A 10289-nucleotide genomic window follows, 5' to 3' on the forward strand; every position below is an offset into this window, starting at 1 on the left:
CCATGATATTATACATTTCTTGTGGAATGTATGTTCACATTTTAATTTGTACAATGGTTCATTATTTACAAACTCCAGTAGACATATTGGACAAGTCATTTGATTAAATGATAGATCAGAAGGTTGATTGATTAAAACCTTATTCATTATCACCTGAAATGTTGGTTGACTTTATGGTATGGGAGGAGTAATTTGATGCATCGCAGAGACGTCTTTGATAAAAAATAAAATAAAAATCATAAATATTAAAAGTAAGGCTGATATTAGATTTTTAGTTGTGATCCAATTGGTTAAATATTTCATATTTCCTGTAAAAAGAAAAAATAAATCAAATGAAAAAGATTACTACACTTGTTATTATTAATATTACTATTATATAATATAAATTTATATTTTTAATATTCTTTTTGCGCATTTTATTTTATATAGGAGACTAAAATATTAGTAAACAATGAAAAAATATAAAGAAAAGTTCATAACAATTTAAAAAAATAATAAAATAAAATAATATGAATAAACACAAAGTTCATAATAATAATAAAAAAACAAGTATAATTAAAATAATTAGTGAAAGAAACAAAGGCAAAAAAAGATCATATAGAAAAACACAAAGTTGATAATAACTAAAAAAAAAAAAAGCCAAGTATATTAACAAAAACAACAGTAGATATGATATTATAACCTATATCCATTTCATATACTATTATGTAAAGTATATAACTTTAGAAAGGGATGTAAGCGAAACCGACCTGCAAACGGGCTTTCTTTTCCCGACCAATGAAGTATAACCTATACCCATTCCATATACTATTATGTAAAGTATATAACTTTAGAAAGGGATGTAGGCGGAAATCGACCTGCAAACGAGCTTTCTTTTCCCGATCAATGAAGAAGAAGCGAAGAAAGAAATGGAGGTTCTGCGGATGGATGGATGGATGGATGCAGTGTTGATTTATAAATTGAAATGTAGACATAAATAAGGAAAGAAGAGTGAAGGATAGGAAAAAATGAAAAAAAAAAGAAAACACTAAGAGTGCACGGATATGGTGAATGAGAAATGGAGGGATGCTCAAGAGTGCACGACTATGGTGAATGAGAAGTGGAGGATGTTATGTTTTTTTTGTCTATTTCTGCGATTTCCACATCAAACAAGTTCAAACCATCTCTTTGAGAATTACCATTAACGAGCAAGTGTTCTGCACAAGATATGGTGAATGAGAAGTGGATGGATGCTCAAGAGTACACGGATGTGGTGAATGAAAAATGGAGGGATGTTATGTTTTTTTGTCTGTATCTGCGATATCCAGATGAAGCAAGTGTTCTGCACAAGAACTACACTCATTGTTTCCTCTATTGCACTGATTCTGCTATTTAGATTCTCACTTACTTATAAGGTTAGTTAAAATTACTAGTTTCTCACTTGCTTATAAGGTGTTTGTCAAAATGCCTCAACCAAATTGACTTCAGCATTCAAAATTTATTCTAAACTTTTTGTGACGTACAATCACGCGACTTTTGCTAAACACACTTGCTTTGTCCTTCATGTTTTTTGTTTAAACATTCTTCCTAGAAGTTTTTACTACTTAATTTCTGTTATTGACTAAAATTACAAGAATCCAAGATCAGAGAGTTAAATTATTCAATTAAAAAAAATCCACATATAATATTTTACACTGAGATTGTGTTGCATTGCTCAACAAGTTTTTATTGAATACATCTTTTACAAAACTTACTCTTGGATTAAAACTTTTAAATATTTAGTAACTATTATGTTCAATTTCATCATTTCTGTCCATAAACTTTATAGCAGATTTGTCCATATGACATTTGTTATGTTATGTAGCGTGTTGCTAATAATTCTACAATCCACATTATCTATTGAGACTTCATAAATTTTGGGTTTTCTTGTTCAGGTTAGACTTTATTAGTACAAAAATGGAATAAATATATCATCTTTTGAAAAGCTGAAAGAATATAACAAATAAGATGATCAATATGCATATCTGTTAGGGAGGTTCCTTCTATATTATAATTACCATCTTTGTTTCATGACATGCACTCGTATTCCTCTCCCCTACTCACCCAAAAGTGATGTGTCGACCTAGAAATATCTCTGTATTGCAACATCCATCATCTCCTATTTCTTTTGTTGCATTTTTAAGTCACTATTTTGAGGTCATGGACGTTTACGGTTGTGTTAGGATTTTATTTCGTTGAATTCGTTCTTGAGTGTCGTTTGTAGTAGTGGTAGGACTATTGAAGCTTGTGATTTTTTTCATCACTTTTGGGTTCTTCTTTTAGAAGGATGTATAAATTCTTAGGACCAGATGATGTGTGCTGAATTTATAATGCAGTCGACTGCATGCTATATGTTAGATTAAGAATATTGGTAAACATTTTTGTCACGACGGTAATGCATACGCAGACATTCGTTCCAGTCATATTTCTCAACTCAGTTAATTCCTAAGTTATTTTAGAATTATGTAGTTTGACATTTCCTACTGCAATTAATTGTTAACCCCTCCCAAATATTTGCAATTGCTTTGATTCTTTCGGTGTTGCAACTAATTTGTTCAATTCTTTCGGCATTATGGTTGCAAAAGTTATAGGATTCAATAACTGTTTCACTTTGAACAATTCTTCCAATTAGATATCCAGTAACTCTAGTGATTTCCAGTTAAATTTCATCTTCTTATAAGAGGTAAGGGAATACCATGGAAAGAATAACTTTGGGCGAACGACTGGCAGACCTTTCATTCTACGAGTTATAACCAAAACATTTGGAATCGTCGCCAAAACAAATTAAAAGTTATAAATAATTATTATCAGTCTATGTTACATCTAAAACGAAAGAGTCAAATTAGTGTTATCAAATATTTATCTTTGTTTAAATAATTGAGATTTATTAAAAAATAAGAGTGATACATGACTCTTTTTCTTTCATATTTTTCTTTTATATTGCCGAGTTGTTTTGTTCACGGTCATCAACACAACACTAATATTAAAAAATGTTAGTGAAAATGTTTTGAACAAATATTAAGATTCTCTCCTTCATTGTCTTTTAATCAAAAGTTGATCAAAATCAAACTGATACATATATAAGTAAAAATTTAGCGATATTTTCGGAGATTATATTGTGTCGGAGAAGAGGGAATTTTGTTTCAGACATAACATAAACGTGGTAGCTTCAAAAAACATACTCACGTCTTTGAAACGTAAAAGATTTCTAAATGTTTCAAATATCAAGCAAATATACAACGTGTCTGCTCGAGACGACAAAGTGGTAAGAGGATCAAGATCTGAGATGCAACACCTCTTGAAAGCTTTTGGAAGATGACGACTATGCTTCGAGGTACAAAATTTGTGAGGATAAAGTCATTGTTCGAGATACATTTTGGAGTCATCCCGATTCCTTCAAGTTGTTCAACATCTTTTTCACCGTGCTCATAATTGACTCGGCATACAAAACAAACAAGTATAGACTTCCACTTCTGAAAATTGTTGGTGCTACTTCTACGAAGATGACTTATTCAGTCGATTTTGCAGTTTTGGAATCCGATCTGAGAGGGCATACTTCTCGTTGATCTGAAAATCAAACTGAATTATCTCCTGTAATATTCAAAAAAACAGAGAGTTATCAAACTCGAGTAACGTTCACCCTCGATAGACAACGAAGGGAAGATATGGTTCACAATGCTTGAATTGAAGAGAGATGATGATTTGAAGGTGACATGGAGTACCTTTACCGTTATTCAGCAAAGGGTCTGGTTAAAGTCACTATAAGAAAATTGATTTTGCGTGATATTCATAATTTGTCACTAAAAGTCAAATATTTGTATGTAGAAAGTCTGCAAAACTTTTTGTGACACTCTCCTTTAGCCTCAACTATAATGAGTGTGGTTTGACGCTAAATTGAATGTCATTGTAACTTCTAACTACAAACATAATTTTACCTACAGTTGCAATGGCGATATGTATCATAATTTTATAAGTAGTAAATATTATACCTACGATTTTGTAGGTGTCACTAAAAGAATTTTTTACTCAAATAACCCTTTTTTTTAAAATAATCCAAAATAACCCACTTTTCAGTTTAATTCCCAAACTATCCCACTTTCAAAAAAAACATTAAGACGTAGGTGTCAGATCAATTACCGTCTACCCTTAATTTTAAAGAGGGGCGCCAATTGAATTGGCTACAGCATATGGTGTTGTCAATCCAATTGGCGCCCATGTGTATAAAGTGAGAGGAGACGCCAATTGGTCTAGCGCCTCCGTGTATTGTGTATAAAGTGGCTAAGCGCTCTTGAAGTCTAATGCCAGCGTCTCTGATAAAGTCGTTGCGGACTTGTTCAGAGAGGCCTTTCAGCTTGAATGTGTAAGACCCTAATTTTGACCCTAATATCCCTCATGGCATCATATCATTGCACATTGCATTTGCCTCAAGGATCATAGCATCTTGGCTCCTTAACCCTTGGGTTGGGACTTGTGTGAGTTGGTTTGAGACCACCAAGCATGCTTGAAATGTATATTATTTCTTTTCTTATTTTGTCTACTAATCAAAAGCACAAAAATATGTCACTAACTTTGTTTGTTTTGAAGCTCAAGCAGTCATGTGATTCAAGGCTCTTAGAAGGCCCATATGCCCATTGAAGTGGCCAGATGAAAGTGAAAGCAAGCATGACAATAGTTCACAAAGCTCTCAATCATCATATGTGTCTCCCAAGTATCTCAATTTGCCAATTTGATCAAGATAAACCAAAGGGCTTGAGGATTGTTTCCCAAGGAAACCCTAATTCAACTGTGCATTGACTGTGCCTTGCTCATGAAGCAACCTCAACCTATGATCAAATACAATCAAGGGAAGTTCTTTAATTCTTCATTTTATGCATATATGAGCTTATGTGAGTATCCTCAATCATTCATTCATCAAGATTTGAAGTTTGGCTTTGAGAAGTTGATCAGTCAATTCATTTGACTATTTTGAAATCCACTGAGACCTAACTTTTGATGTGTTTGTCAAATGAAGATGACCCCAAGAGAAAAACTGTTCTTAAGAACCTTATTAACAACTTTCATGTTAATCAAAATTTAATTTGAAACTTGGAAGGTCATCATTCATTTCAAAACATTATAGGTCATTTTGACTGAAACCCTAATTTTGGGTCAACTTCCCAAGGACCTAACTCCTTCATTTTTTATAATTTTTAGGTGAGACCAAGTGCATTGGAAAGTTTAAGATGTCTACTTAAATTGTTATGTTGGACAAAATTTCATAATCCTAAAAGAAACACATTTGATAATACAAAACATTATAGGTCACTTTGGACCAAAGCCATTGAAATGTGAAAAAGTCCAACTTCAAGTGCCCATAACTTTCTCATCAAAAATCCAAATGATAAGTCCAATTTTATTTTCTTGAAAATCTCTACAACTTTGTTGTTGGAGGTTTTGTCATTTGAGGCTTGCATCGTTGAAACAAAAGGGCTTGAAGTTGGTCCATTTTGGCAAAATTTTCAAATACATGTTTTGTACCTTGAACTTTATGGCCAGTTTTCAATATTTTCCCAACTCCAAATGGATTTTTATTCAACATAACATTTGTTCCTTATGTCAAGACCTTTCTAACCATTACCCACATGCTTATGTTTCAATTTTCCAAATGGTATTTTCGAAGAGGTGAAGTTTTGTGATCATTTATGGAAACCAAGTGAAATCTTCTTGCACACTCCATTGCCTTGCCATCTGCATGTCCAAACTTCATTCATTAGTGTTCAGCACTCAATTGCAAGTGGTTTTGGGCCTCACATGCGCCTGTACAGGCCCATGCATGGAGGACTCAAGTTCATGCACACACGAGTTTGATCATGCCTTGCATCAGCTGTGGATATAAATAGACATGCTTGCTCACTTCAAATGGTAACCTAAAGGCGCCTTAAGCTCTACTCAACTGATACCCTAACTCTCACTCAAAGGAATTCTGAATTTTTTCTTCACTTTTCAAGCTCAAATTTCAACTTCCTTGGTTGATCTTTGGCTTCTAATTCCTTAGCCTTGCTTCCTTGTTACTTCAAGATCAAGCTGCACTCAAGGATTGGATTCGATCAAGCTCACACAAGCTGCACTTCAAAGGTTTTCACCATAACTGTTTTGATTCGAATCTCTCTTATTATTGTGCATTGCTTGGTTTGGTTGGCATCTCTGAAGTCCTCATGTGAGAGGCAATTGATTTGTGGTTTTAATTTTGAGAATTGGTTAAGTTCAGATTGAGTACCTTGTTTTTCAATCTCAGATTTCTTCTTCTATAATAGTCTTGAGCAAAAACTAAGGTCACAGGGGTGATGTACATCACCCTAACTTTCGAATGGTATATGGATCGCGTGCTATGGTTAAGTTTTGAAAACCTGCAACTGGTGGCCGGAACTGGCCTTCTCACCGGAGAAGACGCTGGTTTCCACCACCGTCCCCACGCGTCCAAACACTGGCCCTTGGATGAATGTTTCCAGATCTAATCCCAACCCTTTGTTGTTATGACTTATTTTAATTCATTGTGCCACGCTGTTGACCAAAGTGTACCGTGCGCGCGCGCTTCCCAGCCACATGATCAACCACGTTAGTTAATGAAGTGAGATCTGACGCCTGTGGATTTTTCCAATTTCTGAATTTCCATTTTATTTTCTTTTATTCCAATTATTTTTAAAATTTCATAACTTCTTTATTTGGAATCACAAAAATATGCGACCAATTACAAAAATTTTCTCTTAAATTCTAGTTTCTAAAAAAGATTTTTAATTATTTTTGTGATTCCATTTAATATTTTTTGTGAATTATTTCATTTCTGGTTGTTTTTAATTCATTTAAAATCCTTTTTGATATTCAAAAATGCCAAAAATATGTTCTTAACATCTTTGGATGATGATGAATCTATGAAAAATATTCTCATCAATTTCTTAATTGATTTGAGATTTATTTGAGATTTTAGTCCAATTATGTTATTTTTCTTCATTTTTAATTGTTTAAAATTAGTTTCTGTTTTCAAAAAATGATGAGAAATTTGTCAAACCTTGTTTGACCATGTTAGACTTATGATGATCCAATTGGACTTATCCAAGTGATTTGAATTGGATTTGAAGTTTGACCTTTATTTGTTCATTTTATTTGAAGTTTGACCTTGAAGATGAATTGAAAGGACCCCTATTCTAAACTCACTCTTCTCCATTCTTTCTATTGCATTGTGGAACTTTTTGATTTGTTTGTTCTTGTGTGGTAGGTGTAAGACCCCAATTTTGACCCTAAGATCCCTCATGGCATCATAACATTGCATTTGCATAGCCTCAAGGATCATAAGCATCTTGGCTCCTTCCCTTTGGGTGGGATCTCTCTTGTGAGTGGTTTGAGATCACCAAGCATGCTTGAATTGTATATTATTGCTTTCCTCATTTCTTTTATTAACTCAAAAGCACAAAAATATGTCACTAACATCTCTTGTTTGTAGCTTGAGCAGTCACAAGGTCAAAAGCTTCTAGGAGATCCTATGTGCAATGATATAGTCAAGAGAAGATGAAAGCAAGCATGGTAATGGTTCCCAAAGCTATCATCTATCAAATATGCCTCCCAAGTATCTCAATTCATCATTTTGATCAAAGCAAGTCAAAGGGTTTGAGGCTTGTTTCCCAAGGAAACCCTAATTCATCTATTCATCAACTATGTCTTGCTCATGAAGCAACCTCAACCCATGATCAAATACAATCAAGGGAATTTATTTAATTCATCATATCATGCATATTTTAACTTATTTGAGTGCCCTCAATCATCAACTCATCAAGATATGAGGTGTGGACTTGAGAAGTTGATCAGTCAATTCATCTGACTATTTTGAAATACACTGAGACCTAACGTTTCATGTGTTGGTCAAATGGAGATGATCCCAAGAGAAAAAATGTTCTTAATGACCATATGAACAACTTTCATGTTCATAAAAATTTTATTTGAAGCTTGGAAGGTCATCATCCATTCCAATACATTATAGGTCATTTTGATTGAAACCCTAATTTTGGGTCATCTTCCCAAAAACATAACTCATTCATTTTTCATGATTTTGGGATGAGACTTAATGCATTGGAAATCTTAATGTGTCTACTTCAAATGTTATGTTGATCAAAATTTCAAAATCTCAAAAGAAATACATGTGATAATGCAAAACATTATAGGTCACTTTAGACCAAATGCATTGAAATGTGAAAAAGTCCAACTTCAAGTATCCATAACGTCTTCATCAAAAATCCAAATGATACAAAATTTAAGTCCAAATTGATTTTCTTGAAAAGATATACAACTTTCATGTTGAAGATTTTATCATTTGGAGCTTTCATCATTGAAATAGAAGGGCTTGAACATTGGCCAAATTTGGAAACTTCACAAATGCATGTTTTGCACCCTACACTTCAAGCTCAAATTTCATTAAGTCCAAGGCCCAATTGGAGTTTTGATCAACATAGCATTTGTTCCTTATTCAACAAGCTTTCTAACCATTACTCATAAGGTTGCATTTGTGTGAGCAAATTCTTTACTTTGAATAAGTTTTGAATGATAGCAAATTGTGTGATCATTGTCCAATTGTTGGTTGTGCATTATTTTACATGTTTCATTTGTGTTTTTAGCCTATACTATTGTTTCGTGTCTATACATAAAGATTCACATTGATACATTTCTTAAAAGAACTCATAAAAACTGTTTTGTGTCAGTATGTATCGATACATGTTCCTTTGCATCGATACATAAATTTGTTTTAAATCACAAAACGTTTTTGCTTCAGTATGTATCGATCCATACGAGCCTTGTATCGATACAAGCTTAGTTAAAATGCTCTATGTATCGATACATACGAGCTTTGTATCGATACATGCCTAGTTAAAATGCTCTATGTATCGATACATACGAGCTTTGTATCGATACATGCTTGTATTAATTCTCTAAAATTAATCAAGGCTACAGTATGTATCGATGCATAAACTCTTGTATCAATACATAATTCTGTTTTGTCTACTAACAACTTCTGTCTTTCATATATAAGAAGTATTTTGACAGCAGTGGAGAAAGTACGAATTCACAAGTGAAAAACAGTTGAAACACTAATCAAAGCAGTGTGTAGCAGCAATTGTTGGAGCAGATAGAAACCTGAAAGAGACTTCATCTTCTTCATTTTCTCAATCTCTTTTATTCAAGAACATCAACACATAATCATTCTTGTTCTTTGGATTAAAGGATCAACGAGATAACGTTCAGTGGTACGATCAAGGATCTAGCTGAGGTGTTCAGTGGAACGATCGAGGATCTAGCTGAGTTGAAGGTTGAAGGGGGTTTCGAGGAAAAACCAAGTGGTTTGTCCTTCAAGAACTGGAGTGTTCTATCGGGTTTGTTAGTCACGTTTGCAGAACAGATTCAGTTGTAGCGTAAGGTTTGGAAATTGGGTAATTTCGCAAACAGGTCGTGGAACCGGTGAATTGTTTGCAATTTCTTGCAGGAAATTCTTGATCGAGCTCAGATCAAGTGGAGGTTTATACAAGAAGAAGATCTTGGGACTTAGATTTCTGTCTGTGTATTATAACCTTGTATCAACGAATTCGGCATTATTGATAATTACAGTTCTCAATTTCATTTGAAATTGAGAAGGAGACGTACCCACACGCGAGGACGACAGTGGGGAACTTCCTTACCAAATCTCTGCGTATCGTATTCTTTCCTTATCTCTCTTTACGTTTTCAACGGTTTTGTGATTTCAGTTGGTGTGTTGTGGCTGTACATTTCGTAATACAATAGTGGCAAGAAAACTTCTTTATCTAAACTCCACCATTGTTCATCATTGATCACATACACACCAATTGTTTGACAAAACTGTCAGCTGAGTTTTATTCATTGGAATTAGGATTTAGTGATAAGTGCATTTGATTTGATAAGATTCTGGTGTTAATAATCTCTATCGTTCTAATTCAAATCCAACAATAAATTCGCGTGTCCGGTTTTCTAGTAGCGGTTCAAAATAGACGGAAGTCGATTCGGGACTGTAATTTTCCGCTAAGGTTCAATAACTCTGATAAGATTTTTAAATCCGTTTATTTTAAAAAGAGGTGATCTATTCACCCCCCCTCTCGGTTACTAGCCACACCGTCTAACAAGTGGTATCAGAGCCTGGTTCGCTGGTGCTTTGTGGCTGCCTGTAACGATATGGATTCTGAACTAAATGGGGCGTATAATAGAGCGCCGATTTTCAACGGTGAAAATTACGACTA

At 33.9% G+C, this 10289-nt stretch overlaps 1 long non-coding RNA gene across 1 annotated transcript; it reads left to right on the top strand.

Annotated features, from left to right (window-relative positions):
* Positions 1-1207: 1207 nt before the first annotated feature.
* On the top strand, positions 1208-9676 carry LOC127107000 (uncharacterized). The gene is made up of 3 exons (XR_007795596.1): positions 1208-1394; positions 4603-7384; positions 7496-9676. It is a non-coding gene; the product is annotated as an uncharacterized LOC127107000 (long non-coding RNA).
* Positions 9677-10289: the final 613 nt, after the last annotated feature.

Source organism: Lathyrus oleraceus, chromosome 7 (genome assembly GCF_024323335.1).
Source record: "Lathyrus oleraceus cultivar Zhongwan6 chromosome 7, CAAS_Psat_ZW6_1.0, whole genome shotgun sequence".
In the NCBI taxonomy this organism is placed as follows: domain Eukaryota; kingdom Viridiplantae; phylum Streptophyta; class Magnoliopsida; order Fabales; family Fabaceae; genus Lathyrus; species Lathyrus oleraceus.